The sequence below is a fragment of the Empidonax traillii genome, unplaced genomic scaffold, assembly GCF_003031625.1.
Source record: "Empidonax traillii isolate 1590-97213 ecotype Southwest subspecies unplaced genomic scaffold, ASM303162v1 scaffold555:size490716, whole genome shotgun sequence".
NCBI classification, from domain to species: domain Eukaryota; kingdom Metazoa; phylum Chordata; class Aves; order Passeriformes; family Tyrannidae; genus Empidonax; species Empidonax traillii.
In genome coordinates, this window is record NW_020955748.1 from 412,066 (window position 1) to 427,848 (window position 15,783).

Consider the following 15,783-nt stretch of genomic DNA (forward strand, 5'->3'; position numbering starts at 1 on the left):
ACTGTTCAAATCCAGCCCACCTACAGCAATGACAATTCATTTGCCCCCTTCTCTCCACAGCACATTTTCAGGTCAAATCCAGACACAGGGAAGTAAATGATCGTGTTGTTTCATGCAGACAGAGCATGAATGTGGTTGCTGGAGAGCAGCTGTCCCACTGCAATGCCTGCCTTTTGGAGGAGTTATTCGCAGCTCTTGCTGCACGTGGGGCAGCTTCTGCCACATATGTGAGGAGCATGAGGGAGGCAGGGTCTGAGATCCTGGCCTGAGGGGTGAGACTGTGCAGGACCAGCAGTGGTAAAAATGAGGAATTTGATAAATGCCCAAAGGGAGAAACTGTGTCTTTCCTAAGGACAGCAAAAGCTCCCGTCTGTTCCGGGCACTGGTGTCTCAACTCTGCCATCGGTGGGGCAGGGCACTGAGCCCGTCACCCACAGCGCTGCTGTCAGAAGGCAGAGGAAGCTTTTAGACTGTGCAGTATTTAGCAAGGGTGGAACAACTGGCTTCCCTTTCACAGCCATCACCCTCCCCACCACCCCACAGGACTCTAAGAGGGCCATAAATGTTTTCAGCATGGCTCTTTACCAAGCATATGCCATAAATTACAGTCCCGTGCCGATAATAAGTCAGGTAATAGCGACACTTTTTTGTCCTGCCAACTGCACAAAAGGTGGCAGAGGGGAGGGAGGAAGGTGGGGGGAGACGCCTATTAGCACCAGGCTGGATTTTACACGCGATGGAAAGTGTTTGTTCAGCTGGAAGTGAGAGTGGTCCTTAACCCAGGAGCACACACTAATGCAAACAGAGAGTGCCGAGGGGTGAGGGGCACGGCACAGAGCAGCGATTCACACTCCGCCTCAGGTGCGAGGGCTGCAAGCACCAGGCCTGGGCCAGAGCACCCACCGAGCCTGCTTTTGCTCCAGCTCCATTTCACACCTTTTGGAAACACTAATTGCAGGTTCTGCCTTGCCTCAGAGGAGAACACAGGCAGGTGTGAGAGCACCCAGCGCCATGGATTTTGGTGTAAAGCCCACCTGAGAGCTGAGCCAGAGAGCCGCGCTGGCCCTTTGGCTGGGACAGAGAGGATCCCACTCCAGGGAGAGGCCCTCTGGGCCCACATGCTCTTGTCCTTCACTCAGGCAGGTCAGCCTATTCTCAGGTCTCCAGAAAGCAAAGCCATGGGTTCACAGCCTGGTTTTGCATTTACTTGTCCAGCCACCTCTGCTGTGAACACTTCTGGTCCCTCGCTGCTCACATTCTGTCACCCTACAAGGTAAATGCACTGAAGGCCCAGAGCCAGCTGCCCAGGCAGAGGCACAATGCTGTGAGGGACCCCAGTCCCCAAAAAACAGGTCCTGCTTTGCCTGGTGAAGGCCAGTGAGTCCCCTGAGAAGAGACAGTGATGCGTTTGGGCTGGTCAGAGCAGTGCAGGAGGAAGGAAGGGACCAAGCCAGCATCAAAGACAGTGCAGAGCATAAATCAAGGAACATTTACTTATCCATCCATGTCTGTAGCACGTGACTCACCAACAATCCCTGGAGCTTATAGGGTGTACCTCCTCTTGAGAATAAACCAAACTCCTTCAGAATCACCCTCTCAGGAAAAGACCTTGGAAAATAAGCCATTCCCTGAAATGCCACAGGTCATTAGGCAGGTGCTCCATGGATGGAGGCAAACTGTGACATCCAAAATCCCCTGCAATGAACTCTCCCCCTCCAGAGAGTCAGGAGCTGGCAAGAGTGTCCCAAAAGTGCCCAGCAGCCAGAGGGGTCTGTGTGGACTGGACCTTACCAGGTACCAAACACCAGAGCAGTACCTGCAGGCAAAGTTGGATGCTGAAAGACAACATCCCCCTCTGGAATACCTGGTGTGATATGTTGAGAGTGTACTACACAACACCATCCAGTCCCCTCATGGAGGAGGGGGATTAGTCATCCTAAAGGGAACCTACTAATTCCATTCTCACAAATCCCCTGTCCAGACCAAGAGGAGCACCCAGTACCAGAAGTTAACCCTTCCCATGATATTCTTGGCACAATGGGACTGCTCACCCCTAAAAGGCAGGAGCTGCCATAGCTGGGGCGAGGGAAGGGACAAAAAACCAGGAAAAGGTGGCTGCAACCCATTCCTTTTAATGTCATTAAAATATCCACCAGCACTCTCTTAGTTTTGGGACTGTTAGCTTGAGCCTCACCCTCGTTGCCAGGAGGAAAATCAGCAGCTCATCCAGAGGGGAAAAACCAGGTCTGGCTGCTGCAGGTGGAAGAGAAGTGATCCACAACACTAAGCAAACCTCCCATTAAGATGCTGGCACGTGATAGCAAAAGGATTTTCTTAATTATCCAATGGTAATTCCCCGTTTCACCCACAGGAGGTCACACTTTGCCAAGGCTTATCAGCTTTCCATGCAAAGAACCCGGTGCAAACAGCACTGCCGTGGGACCAGCAAAGCCACGGTTTTACTAGCCCAGCTTAGGTTTTGGCCCAAGTCCCTTCAGTGCATCCTCTGTGATCCTCCAGCTGCTCTCCAGCCCACCCTACCAGCGCTAAGCCTTCCTCTCCAAGGCTGTTGGACACCCAACTCAGGTCTCATGTGGACTCAGCCACTCCTCCCTTGCTTTTCTTTTCTTGCTTTCATGTCCTTCCCCAGTCCCTCCACCATCTCCAGCCTTCCAGTCCCTCCACTGCCCTGGACAAGAGGCCACGGGCTTAAGCTCTGCCAGGGGAGGTTTAGGTTGGATGTTAGAAAGAAGTTCTTTACAGGGAGAGTGATCAGGCATTGAAATGGCCTGCCCAGAGAGGTGTCCCTGGTTTTTAAGATGAGGCTGGATGTGGCACTGAGTGCCATGATCTGCTAATCACAGTGGGGTTGGATCAAGGATTGGACTTGATGATCTTGGAGGTCTCTTCCAACCCAGTTAATTCTATGGTTCTATGATTCTGCCAAAAAGCCTCCACTACATCCAGTGCCTAGTGCATAACTCCAATCTGGTTTCATAAAAAAATGAGAAATACAACTGCATGCACCAGAGAGATTTCTGTTCCTATATGCTCCAGGAAAATGAATGTTCAGGGGGAATAGCATTCCCACACAAAGGAATGGTTCAGTATGAGCTCACTTGTCTTCAGAGAACAGAGAGAGAAGCCACCTTCAAGACACAAATCCATAGGTAAACAGGCTTCACCCAACACTGCACTTGTGGAACTTGATGCAACCTGAAAGTGTTCCCAAGCTGCAGGATATAAATGAATATCCTTCTTTCATCATCCCTAAAAAGCCCCTGCAGATTCACTGCCCTCAGTGCCCAGCGGGTCACCAGGTCTTGCTCTCTATTTGAACCGTTGCAGGGTTTAATACTTAGACACTCAGCATTACTTGGCTTCTGCAAAGCTGCCAGCAATGAACACCTTTCTCCAAGAGAAGTAGATGCACTCAAACGTGTTTTCCATCAGCCAGCTACTCAAGCAAGGTTTTCACCCTTTCTCTCACTCACAGTCACAAACAGTCCAACAGCCTGAGCACAGGCTGACACAGATCACTCGCGCAGCCTCCAAAACACCCAGCACCCACTCTGCACAAATCATCTGCCATTTTTACAACCTCTCCAAGCCCACAGACTGCAGTCTCCTTTTAGCCTGCCATCACACAGGCTCCCCTCCTGAAGGATGTCCCCACACTGATCTGATCTCTGTGCAGGGCTCTGTCTCTTTGAACACTGTCCCCTATGGCACCCGGAGTACTGGAATTAGGTAAAACCATCAGGCAATGCAGAGGCTTTGGTGACAAAAGTGTCACCATTAAACTCCTAAAATATCTCTTGATAATGCTCCAGTGAGCATCAGGACAGAAATTTGGAGAGAGCCCTCAATTACTGCTGCTTTCAGTATACTGAGAACATATATCTGGCTAAAGGGTGTGTTCGGTTCCAATCACAGTTTACATTTCAGCAGAGAAATGATTCCAGGAACCCATTCACTCTCCCTGTGCCTGCTCTTGCTTTCCTAAAGCCTACTAATTCCCAGCTTTTTTTGCCTCCTTTTTTGCACCATGTGAACACCTTCCTCTGCTGCAGTTCCCTGGGAAGGATGTGGGAATACCAGCCCTGCTTTCCCCCAGAGAGGCACCATGAGCCCAGATATACAGACTGCATAGGCCTCACGTACCACAGGGAAAGGATCTATAAATGCTGAAGACAGATGGAAGTTTTTCATCCTCCTACAAAATCTTACCAAATGCTGCCCACACTTATCTCTGTTCCCACACCTCTCTGTCTACTTTCATCCTCTTCTAAGCCTGCTTTTCTTGCAAGCTCAGCTTCATTTAGCACAGGGAACATAATTCTTTCCATGTGTGGAACTGCCCTCTAGGACTCTACAGAGCCTACAAGTGAATATAAAATGATGCACTGTATTTCTAACTTAACATGTGAATAAACAAATGGCTTCTGGAAACGGCTCTAGCATGTGCCCCATGACACCATTCATTGCTCTCCACAGCAGCATTGGCCAGTCACAAGGAAGCCTGGAAGGAAGCACTTTAGGAGGACTGCTCAGTGCTTCCCACCACTTTGGAGCTTAGCCCTTCCTTGGAGCAGTGGGACTGCCCTGCCTGGCCACCAGCAGAGACAGGCACAGCAATGTCTGAGACCCCACTCACCCTGTCACAGTGTGTGCTGTGTCCCTCTGCAGGACTTAACAGGGAACGATGGGAACAGACTCTTTTAGCAGGGCCTGTGGCAATAGAACAAGTGGGGAGGGTTTTAAACTGAAAGAGGGAAGATTTAGATTGGGTATTATTAGCCAGAAGTTTTTTATCATGAGAGTGGGGAGGCCCTGGCACAGGAAGTGTTCAAGGCCAGGTTGGACGGGGCTTGGAGCAGCCTGGGCTGGTGGAACGTGTCCCTGCCCATGGCAGGGGGTGGGACTGGATGATCTTTAAGGTCCCTTCCAACCCGAACCACTCCAGGATTTATCTTGCCTCTAATCACTGCCCAGTAGCTTTAAGGTAAATACAAAAAACCTCTCAAGACCTCCTTTAAAATCCAGCTGCAATGGCTACAAGTCCTCTGTGTGTTTTATGTTTCATTATCATGCTTTGTACTTTCCTTGTGGTCCTTTGTGGTTTCCTTTAGATTGTAAACCTTCTGGGTAAGGGATTTGTTATCTCTTTGGCAAGATCCTGCATTACCAAGCTGTGTACATTTACAACACCATATAAAAGATTAGTACTTTATTGGTCACTGAAGCATTGCTAGTTAATAATCTTTAATGTGGCAGTTATTTATCCAGTCGTAAACAGAACACTGCTGCCAAGCCAAGTCAAATAAACACTATAGAAATCCTCCATCTTTAAAATGAACCAATTTCTGTCCTGGACATTGTAGGCTTTGCAAAAAAAAAGCAGTCACATTGTTACTGAGCACAAGAGTAGTCAAATTTTAAAGCTTTCCTTAAGCAACAGTTGTATCCAGTATTTACCCTAAGCTTTTCCCAGCCCCCAGGGTAGAAGCACAGCCCGAGGCCTCCTCACCCCTCACTGCTGTCTGTGGGATGGTGACCAAGGAGCCAGGCACGGGCTAGGGCTGAATATCTGCAGCCTGTGCTGTGTGTCCTGTGAGTTATCTCTGCGGATGGAGATCTGCACAGCTGATGTCAGGAAAGGCTGAGCTGGCCAGAGGAGCAGGTCCTGTGGAAGTACAGTCTGGCTCTGAGGAACAGAACAACAGAGAACAAAGTTGTATGGCCAGAACTTTGAAGGACACCATGGCAGGGAAAAAAAAGAAAAAAAAAAAAGTAAGTTTTAGCTGATTAAGCATCATTTAGATATTAAAACACACACCCTGCACATGCTAACAGTCTTCAGTAAGTACATGCTCCCACATATATGACTCAGCTAGGCTCTCTGCCTAAATCGTGCTAAACATGAAGAAGGAGCAGGGGGATAAGATTGGGCTGTATATATGGGGGGTGAAAATTGCACCTAGTCAGGAGGAAGACCCAAAAGGACCTTAGAGATAGTTGATGGGCTTCTCTCCTCTCCCTCCTCCCAAGACTTCTTGCTAAGTTTCTGCATAAGGTTATTATTACTTGGACTAACACTATACTATTGTTATTATTAGAGCTCTGTCACAGCTAGTGCATTTATCCAGGGCAATTCCAAACCTGTATTTCATTAATAGATTGGGTTGGAAGGGACCTTAAAGCTCACCTATTCCCACCCCCTGCCATGGGCAGGGACACCTTGCACCAGCCCAGGTTGCTCCAAGCCCCATCCAACCTGGCCTTGGACATTTCCAGGGATCCAGGGCAGCCACAGCTTCTCTGGGCAACCTGTGCCAGGGCCTCACCACCCTCTGAGTAAAGAATTTCTTTCCAATATCTAATGTAAACCTGCTGTCTTTCAGTTTGAAGCCGTTCTCTCTTGTATTTCTGCTGCTCCAATAAAACACACTAGTCATGAATTTGTGGTAGTGAAAGTTCTGACAGAACATTACAAGACTCCCAGTGTTGAACCCGCCCTGTTTGAGAGCCTGTGGTCGTGGAAGTCCCTATCAAACACAACCACTTACAGTTCCAAATTGGTTACAATCAGAGATTAAGCCCAGCCACCCTCAGCCCCTCTGATCTCCAAAGACCAGCTGAACCACAAGGGTATTTCTTTTCTGCCAAATTTCTATACTCTTATCACAACACTGCTCCCACCACCCTGTCTGCCCACACTGCCTCTCACCACCACCCACCACCCCTCACAGTGCCCATCACCTCTCACAGCCCCTCATCATTGCCCTGCATCCCCCTGACGCCTCACAGTCCTTCACTGTCACCTCTCATAGCCTGATCCTTCAAAGCTCACAGCCACCTCCCACAGCCCCCCATTACCCCTCACATCCCCCGTCACCTCTCACAGCCCCTGTCACCTCTCACAGCCCCCGTCACCCATCACAGCCCTCCAAGCATCACCCCTCACAACCTTTCCCAGCCTCCATCATCCCTCACAGCCCCCATGACCCCTCACAATCCCTCACAGCCCCCATGGCCCCTCACAATCCCTCACAGCCCCCATGGCCCCTCACAGTCCCTCACAGCCCCCATGGCCCCTCCCAGCCCCGCTCGCCCTCAGGGCCGGGGGCGCCGCGCGCGCTCCCGCCCCGCCCGCCGGGGACCGCGTGCGCGCGCCCGGCGCGCCGCCGGTGCCGCCCCCTCCGCGCAGGCGCGGGGGCCGCGCGCGCCCCCGTCTCGGTGGACGCGTCGCGGCGGAGCGGGCGGTGAGGGCCGTGAGGGCGCTGAGGGCGCGGCTCGGGGGGCGGCCGGGGAGGGATGAGCTTCGGGGCCGGGCGGCCGCATCTCCCCGCGAGCGGCCGGGCTGGACCCCGGAGGAGGGCGGCCTCGAACCTGCCTTCTCTGGGCCCCGACCCCGTGCCCGGGCCGCGGGTCGCCCGCCGCGCCCGTGCGAGGCCGGGCGGGATCTGCGGGGGAGGCCGTGTCTGTGCGTGGGCTCCGGAGCCCCCCGGGGGGGTGGGGGGTGTCCGCGGGGGCTCTGGGCAGCGCCCGGGGGTGCGGGGGTGTGTGCGGGTTAAATGGCCTGTGAGTGCCTTCCAGTGCCTCCAGTGCGGGTCCTGTTCCGCTCCCTGGGATGCGGGCAAAGCTGGTGGTGAGGCGGGGAGGATCCCCCGGTAGCTGGGGTTGCTCACCCAGAGCTCCCGCCCGTCCTTCCGGCCGGGCCCCTGGGGGAGCCGCGGGTCCTCCAAACCCAACACTTGCGGCCTCTTCTTTCAGGGCTTTAAGATCTCTGTAATGAAATTAAAATTTCGTTAAGGGTTTGTTTTCACGTTGGTCTTCCTCCAGGAGCTGCTCTGTGAAACACACACACATGTATATACACATATGTTTATATATATATATATACAGCACGTCCTTCAGTGAAAATTGCTGCTGGAATATTGGGGCAGCCAGACTGTTCCCAAAATGCTGCTTGGCCTCTCTGGGCCTGTGAGCAGGAGAGCAATAGCCAAGGGGATGCAGCATGTCTGGGTGCCCGGACCTGTGATGAGAGAAAACTGGGAGCTTCCCAGTTGGACTGTATTATCTCAATCCTCGTGTTTTTATATGTATCTGTATTTTATCCAATTCCTACAGGAAGCCAGAGCATCTCAAAGCTTTTCTGGTTTACAGGAAACCCCAGTAGGATTGTCAGAGCGTCCAGGAATACCCAGAGCGCAGAAATTACATGGATCACATCTAGGGAGCTGTATTACCAGAAAAGGGAATTCCCTGTTGTTGGAATTTCCTTCTTTCCACAATCACTAGTAGTTAAACTGTTGCAAAAGACTTCTCTCCAAGGTAGTTACTCGGGAACAGCCCTGATAACTTGAATCCAAGGACTCCAGCAACATTTATGGTAGCTCTTTGTTCCTTCCAAGCAATACGTGATACTTATATCCTTTGTAATTTGCAAAATGGCTGTGGAAGTATTGCAGAATAATTAGCTCTTGGGAATCCTTGTCCTGAATGTCTTTTCTGTCATTAATATTTGAAAGTTTGCAAGTGTTCCTGCAGCCAGGAAAAGGAAAAACAGCTTCCTCCCTGTCTTTTCTTTTTTTTTTTTTTTTTTTTTTTTTTTTTTTTTTTTTTTTTTTTTTTTTTTTTTTTTTTTTTTTTTTTTTTTTTTTTTTTTTTTTTTTTTTTTTTTTTTTTTTTTTTTTTTTTTTTTTTTTTTTTTTTTTTTTTTTTTTTTTGCTGTTAATAATTAAATACAGGCAAGTAAATGTTTCTAGCAGGCTGTTTGTGGATCTGTCACACATTTAAGCACGTCTGCTCTTCCCTGCTCGATCCTTTAATTGTGACCTTAGTTTTCTCCCTGTGGCTCCATTTGCTTATTCATTCTGTTAATCTGAAATCTGTAAGGGCCTCTGTCCCCTGATCAGCCTTGTCATTTGGACTGGAAAGAAAACAAAAAAAACAGAGCAGTAAAATGTCTCTGTCTGTATGCTTAAGGCAGGCAAGCAAAACAAACCAGTCCACACTGCACATGTGTCTCACCATCTTCAACACCAAGGTTATTGCAATCTGATAATGCTGCCCTGGCATTTGTTTGGGTCATAAGTGCCTTTGCTTTAGTGCTGGAGCCACAAACAGTCAGTGACAAGCAAATTATTGGCAACGTACCACGAGTTCAGTGCTGGCTGTTCTGCTGGCTCTGTGGGATCCGCTCTGCCCTGCCTGTGAGGTTAAGGAGGACATTGGAACTGCTGCTGGAGAGCTGTGGCTGCAGAGCTCAGACACAGATAAATGTGTGTTACCACTCCAAAAAGATAAATTGTGCCAATGGTCTGAAAGAAAAATATCTCCTTATAGTCCATCTGTACACAGCCTTGGATTGCGATTGAGGACTAAAGAACTACAATTTCTCTGAAATTTGTTTGGGGAGGCCTCTGTTGTCAGGTTTAGTTGCAACGGTCTGACAGGTTTGCGTGGGGTGTGTTGGGGGGTGCAGTGGATTTTGTCACAGGAAAGGTATTCTTGAGCCATTTCCTGCTTTTGTACTTGTCCAGACAATCATGTGACCTTTCTGATATAAAAATGGACCTCATTGCACTGTAATTAATAATTGACTGCCGTGGAGCCCACGTGTGTTGGTGGGAGTATGTGCTGGAGATATCCAGCTCTGCAATAAAATGTTTTTAATTCTCTAGTACTAATATATGGAAGTGCTCATAGCTGTGGTGTTCACACTCTTAGGTTTTAACATAACTCATTTGTTCTGCTCTTGCTTCAGCTTCTGCAGTTAGAGGACAATTACCTCAGCTTTCAGATGTGCTGCAAAGAACCATGAGCTGTTGATTCCCACTGTCCTGGGAAGGAGACTCAGAACAGATCTGTGTGACTGCCAGTGTCTGTGTTAATGAGGGTGTTGGGGATGTAGGCACATTGTCACAGAGCCACAGAATGGATTGGGATGGAAGGGACCTTAAAGATCATCCAGTCCCACCCTGCCATGGGCAGGGACACCTTCCACCAGCCCAGGTTACTCCAAGCCCCATCCAACCTGGCCTTGGACACTTCCAGAGATGGGGCAGCCACAGCTTCTCTGGGCAGCCTGTGCCAGGGCCTGCCCACCCTCACAGGGAACAATTTCCTCCCAATATCTAACCTAAACATACTCTCTTCCAGTTTAAAACCCTTCCTCTCCTCCTGATTATATTAGCAAATGGTGTAACTTTGGTGTAGCTGCACCAACACAAGATTGTTTCGTTATGTTTTTATGGGAAAAACTATTTGAGGGAGAAATAACTTGTACACAAATTTGTTATAGTGGCTGTTTTTCAGGAAACTGGTCCGAGGTTATTTCCAAGTCTGTTAGGCTGACTAACAGTCATTTGAAAAGAAAAATATTGTTCAGATTAGGACAGGTTTTTCTAACTAAGAGGACAGATACCAATCCTCAGCAAGTCAGCTGCTCTAACCCCGTAGTCCATTGCGTGTCTTCAGTTGGGTTTGTTTCAGAACTGGTCTTCTAAACACTGTAAACTGAATTCTAAAACCCCCTACCTGTGCAGCAAACACCAATTGTTCCCAGGAGGAGAGACATTTTACAGAGATTGCCCTTTTAATGCGAACTTTTGTACATCCCGTATAGAGGTGGGAATTTATGACACAGCCCTCACGAGTAGTAATCCTGCTTGTGATTTTAGAGACTGAAATGAGTTGTTTATGCTGCAAGCACTTCAATAATGTGGTTAATTAGCTGTTCTTCTGCGCTGTGAGGGTATTTGTCACCTTGTTTTCTGTACTGCAGTTCCAGGTATGAAGGTTGGGAGCCGTGCAGACAGATACCAGTTTTTGTTTTTTAAAGGAATGGAGGTCACTGGTGCACCTGATGCACATCAGTGTTGCCCAGTGCATTGTTTAAAAAACAATCTAATCTTTAAAAATATTTTTTCCCCTCACAAACAGGCCCACAAACAGGAGAAGGGAGTAAGTTATAAGAAGATCTATACAAGGAAAAATTCTAAGGTAAGACTGGAAGATTAGCAATGTACGCTAATAGTAAGATTATAAACTCGGCAGCCAGTCTGTTTTCTTTAAATGCCCTTTGATTTTAAAATCATAATCAAAATAATGCAGGACTAGTTGGGGATTTCACACTGATCAGTTTTACATTATGAGATGCTGTTTCTGTAGCTTTGCGGCTCTACAGGAGTGGTTTTTGCTAATCTTTTACTTTTAATAGTGCCTGAACTTAGAAAGACAACAGAAATCAGTACCCAAATGAAGAAGTGTTGTTGCAGTTCCCTGAAATGGAGCTGTTGGCTGAACTTAGGTCCTCCTTTAGCTGTAAAGGATAGTTGGAAGTGGTTGGTGTTGGTGTCTGAATATCTTCTGAATGCTGGATAACCTACACTTTGTTTCAGGAAAGGGTAATCCATTATTTGGCACAGAGGGTTACTGAAGCTTTTCTCCTGAGCAATCTCAGAAGAAAGGGATAAAATCGATAGGGTTTTGTAGAGATGGAAGAAAATAAATCCTGAGGAAAACGACAGCTTTAATTTTTATATCCTCATCTTACTGTAAATTGACTTTTGTTTTCTGAGAGAAAACTGCTACACCCTTACACTGAGTGTAGAGGACAATGAAATAGTCTGAGATTGTAAGATTTTCCTACCCTGGTTTTAACTGCTGGCTGAAATTATGGAAGCGCAAATCTACCCCGGAATAAACAAGTTCTAGGGATAACTGCTGGCATGAACAGAGCATATACCCTGTGGCTTACTACAGAGTTAAGGAGTGTATGCAGCGATTTCCACAGGCTCAGCAGAGATGAAGGATTTGTGTGTTCCACTACACTGGGGTTGCTGCTTCATCCACCTGTTCCCTAATTTAGGTATCCCGTAAGCTCTCCAGCACTGCCAGTTAAGGCTTTGTATATTCATGTGTTGCACTGAGGCACCTTAAGCATCTCACTATAAACAGGCCTTATCCATTGATTTAACAGAAAAATTTAATTGGCACAAGTTTCCACACTGGTACTTGAATTGCTTTGATTAATTTGTCTTTTTGTTTTATTTTAAAGATGGGGAAATTTGTTTTTAATGATGGGGAATTGGGACATTGGCCTGTTTCCCTAATAGACTTTAAATGGTACCATTCATATTTTGAACCTTTTGCAAGAGACAATGTGCAACACTCATCTGTGTGGATGTATTTTTGATAAATATGAATATTTTGAAGAAATGGAGCATTATTTTTTAAAAATGGGATGTATATGTCCATGGATATATACAATATGTACGGTGCAGTGTATGTTTTGTGAGTGTGTATATATATTTGAATGGAAAATATATTTGCATTAGCAAGTTGCTGATGAGACTGTGGTGAGCTAGTTCTTCTTGTACATCTCTTGAGCAGCAAAGGCTTCCCTGGAGCCCGCAGACAGGGCTCCTGGTGCTCACCTGGCCCAGCACAGCAGGCATATTGTTAAACCCTACATGGAAAAAGGCTACTGTTGTATGGAACAGAAGGATAAAAACCAAAAACCCCACAGTTACAGTGTGGTCCAGATCATGACTTGGAAAGTGCTGAGGTTGTTGGGAGGAGAGGCTTTGTCACAAGGTGTGTTCATCCCACGGAGCAGCTCCCATGCCCTCCCTCATGTGGGAATGAGCAGGGCAGTGAGGCCAGGGATAAGCTGGCAGTCCAAGCCCCGGGGAGCTGAGGGGTTTGTTATGTTGTAGCTGGGCTGTGTTAGCTCTGGCACCTGCACCTGCTGCAGTTTGGGGTGCAAAGCATCCCAGCAGCTTGGTGGTTGCACAGGGTAGAGAACCTGTGATTTGTAGAGAAAAGCCCTGGTCACAAAAACCTGTTGAAGAGGAATAATCATATGCTGTGGAGACTGCCCAGGCAGTGGGAGGAGCAGGTGTAGGAGGTGTGAGCTCTTCAGCCCCTGAATGGCTTTGTCCTGCTAATGAAGCCATGGAACGTTGCCAAGGACTGGGAATCGCTTCTTGGCAAACCTCTCTCCTACGAGTGCCCTTTCCTGGTGTCTCAGATTGTGTCTTCTGCAAGTAAAAATCTCCCTGTGTTTCCGTTCATGCTCAGCTGCTTGTTCTGGACCTGAAGAGACACTAAATGTGTAAGGAATAAAACCTGATCACATGTACCTGTAGAGTACATGTTGCCTGTACCATCTCGTTTACACAGGAGAAAAGTAAATCAGTGTTGGCCATAAACCAGTGCAGACACTGTCTCAGAGGAGAACACTTCAAATCACAGATATTTAGATGTGTTTTTCTGCCCATAAGTGTTTGTAGTGAAGAGAGATCTAGAGGTGATGGATGTCAAACTGACAGAGCAGGAAAAGGGATTGCTTTATTGCATATGGATTTGATACCATGTCAGGTTGTTCACTGACAGTCACACTGTCTTTGGTTCTATGTACTTGACTGTGCTTCCAAATGGAGAAAGATATGAACTGAAGGTTTTAGAGGAAGGAAAAAAAGAAGACTGAAGACTGCCTGTGAATCAGAGTTTGCTGTTGAAGGGAGACATGTTTCTAGTTACTCCCATTTTTGAAACAAAGGGAAGAAGAATAATTAGCACAACATGAGGAATTTTTTCAGTCTTACAGTTTGGAAGAACCAGAAGGAAAATACAGACAATGTCGTAGAAACAAATTATATTGATTTTTTTTTTGCACTACTGTGACAGATATCTTTTTTAATACATCATGTGAAATACTTTTGCTGGCTAAGTGCAGTTTTCTTTTGGTTTGCAGGGAAGTAAGATAGGAATTATCCTCTCTTTAATTTCATTAATTGTTTCTTATGTGTTTTTATGATGTTAGGCCAGAGAGAAAGCTGCTGATCTGTGGCTTTGATAACATTTACCTCCAGTATCCTCTTACAGAGCTCTGCTCTTTAGCTTTTTTGGCCTTTTGTGGAACCATTAACCATTTTTTCCTCATCTGGTTTTTCAAGAAGAACATATTGTGGTTTTCCCCAGACTTTTCTCTTGCTTGGTTTTGTGTGTTTATTTTGTGCCTTTATGGTATCTTACTGATCAGTGCAGCTCACAGGAATTGAACATCGCTGTGTCATCCCAGCCTGCACAGCAATGAGGGGCTGCTTTCTACTGAAGTGCTTGCAGCTATGAGGTGTATTTAGATTGGATGTTGGGGAAAAATTCTCTGCTCAGAGCGTGGGGAGGCCCTGGCACAGGTTGCCCAGAGAAGCTGTGGCTGTCCCGCCCCTGGAATTGTCCAAGGCCAGGTTGGACGGGCTTGGAGCAACCTGCGCTAGTGGAAGGTGTCCCTGCCCATGGCAGGGGGTGGAATGGGATGAGCTTTCATGTCCCTTCCCACCTATAGAATCATTCCCTGATTCTATGGCATACACAATCTCCTAAATATAAGCTATTGCCACTTACCTACCCAGCAGTGAAGAGCTCAGTGTGTGTCTAAACTTTAGACTGTAATAAAGTGCACAGCAAATTAACTACAGGTAACCTAAAGACTGTGTAAGGAGGTGGTAATAAGTTCCTGAGAATGAAAACATGGGATTCCAGGACAAACCTCTGTGACTGTGCTTCGTATGCAGCACTGAAATCCCAAGAGAAATCATGTAGATGCCTAAAATGATTTGCCTGTAGAGTTCTCTGATATCAGCTTTTTATCAGAGTACTGGGAGACCGAGAAGTTTCTAGACTTTATCTGAAAAGAATACAAAAGAACCAGCAGGAAGCAGTTCCTAATCCCCTATCAGCTTGTTGGTAAGCTCATGTTAGGACATGATCAGGGATTGTGTCCCTGGTTCTCAGCTGTGCTGTGCACAGTGCCCAGGGCGCCGCACAGAGATCGAAGTGCATTTAAAGCAGTTAAAGCAATCCATGGATCTCTGTGTGCTCTGCCGGCAGGGATCGTGTGTTCCCAATGCTCCCTGCTCTTCTCCTGCTAAATGGAGTGTTTAATTCCAGCTCTGGAGCTCACGGCTGCCCAGGGAGGGGGGGCTGGCAGACGACCTGGCTGAGGCTGTAAGAGTGACAAACCTGGACAAGGGACAAACCCTGCTTGTGATCAGGGTTGTGTGGGAAAGGGGAACTGTGGTGTCCAGTGTCATTTCCAGATCCAGGAGCAGAGACATCAAGGTGTGCTGCTCTAAGTCCAGGCTTGGGAAAGCTGTGGGATGCACTGGAATACTGGGAAAGGAGAGGGAAGCTGCCTGCCCTGTGCCTTTTGTTCTGCAGTTACTGCTGTCTTGCTGTGTTGCTTTGTGCTTCTGTCAGACTCCTCCATGCATGAAGGAAACATCCTCTGGGTTAGTTGTACTACAGATACTTCAATTTGCTATTTCTCGCATTTTGGAAAGAAAAAACAAAGCAAACAAAAAACAAACCCACTCTTTTAATAATAAAATAATTCTTTTCAATAATAAAATTATTGAAGTCCCCAGACTTGTTATCTTCAGTGAAAGCATTATATTCCCCATAACGAAAGTAAGCCATAATTCAAACCTTTTTTTCCTGCTGGTGTGTTTTTAGACACTTTCAGAGAATGTTTCTTCACAGGCAGTGTGGGAATTTGCCTGTCACGCTTGGCTTCACTGCTGGGTATTTTATACAGATTCAGGCAGTTTTCAGCAGTCTTCTGAAAGCAGCCCAAAAGACAATGGGAAGAGCTAAGGGAATGAAAAGGAAAATGGGGCTAGACTAGCAAGCTAAATATTTCCTGAAAATTCAGTCACATGCCAGTTACCACGGTCCTTGCTTGGGTTTGAATTGCTTCACAGCTTA

The 15,783-nt window shown here is 47.3% G+C and overlaps 2 long non-coding RNA genes across 2 annotated transcripts in view; one reads left to right on the forward strand and one right to left on the reverse strand.

Annotated features, from left to right (window-relative positions):
• LOC114064538 overlaps positions 1–15,728 on the forward strand; it is a 20,446-nt gene extending 4,718 nt beyond the window's left edge. Inside the window, exons 2-3 of the long non-coding RNA XR_003572772.1 lie at positions 988–991; positions 15,295–15,728. This is a non-coding gene — a long non-coding RNA (uncharacterized LOC114064538). The remainder of the gene's footprint in view (positions 1–987; positions 992–15,294) is intronic.
• On the reverse strand, positions 5,198–6,243 carry LOC114064537. Its single transcript, XR_003572771.1, has 2 exons — positions 6,209–6,243; positions 5,198–5,707 (listed from the first exon to the last, which is right to left on the reverse strand). It is a non-coding gene; the product is annotated as an uncharacterized LOC114064537 (long non-coding RNA).
• Positions 15,729–15,783: the final 55 nt, after the last annotated feature.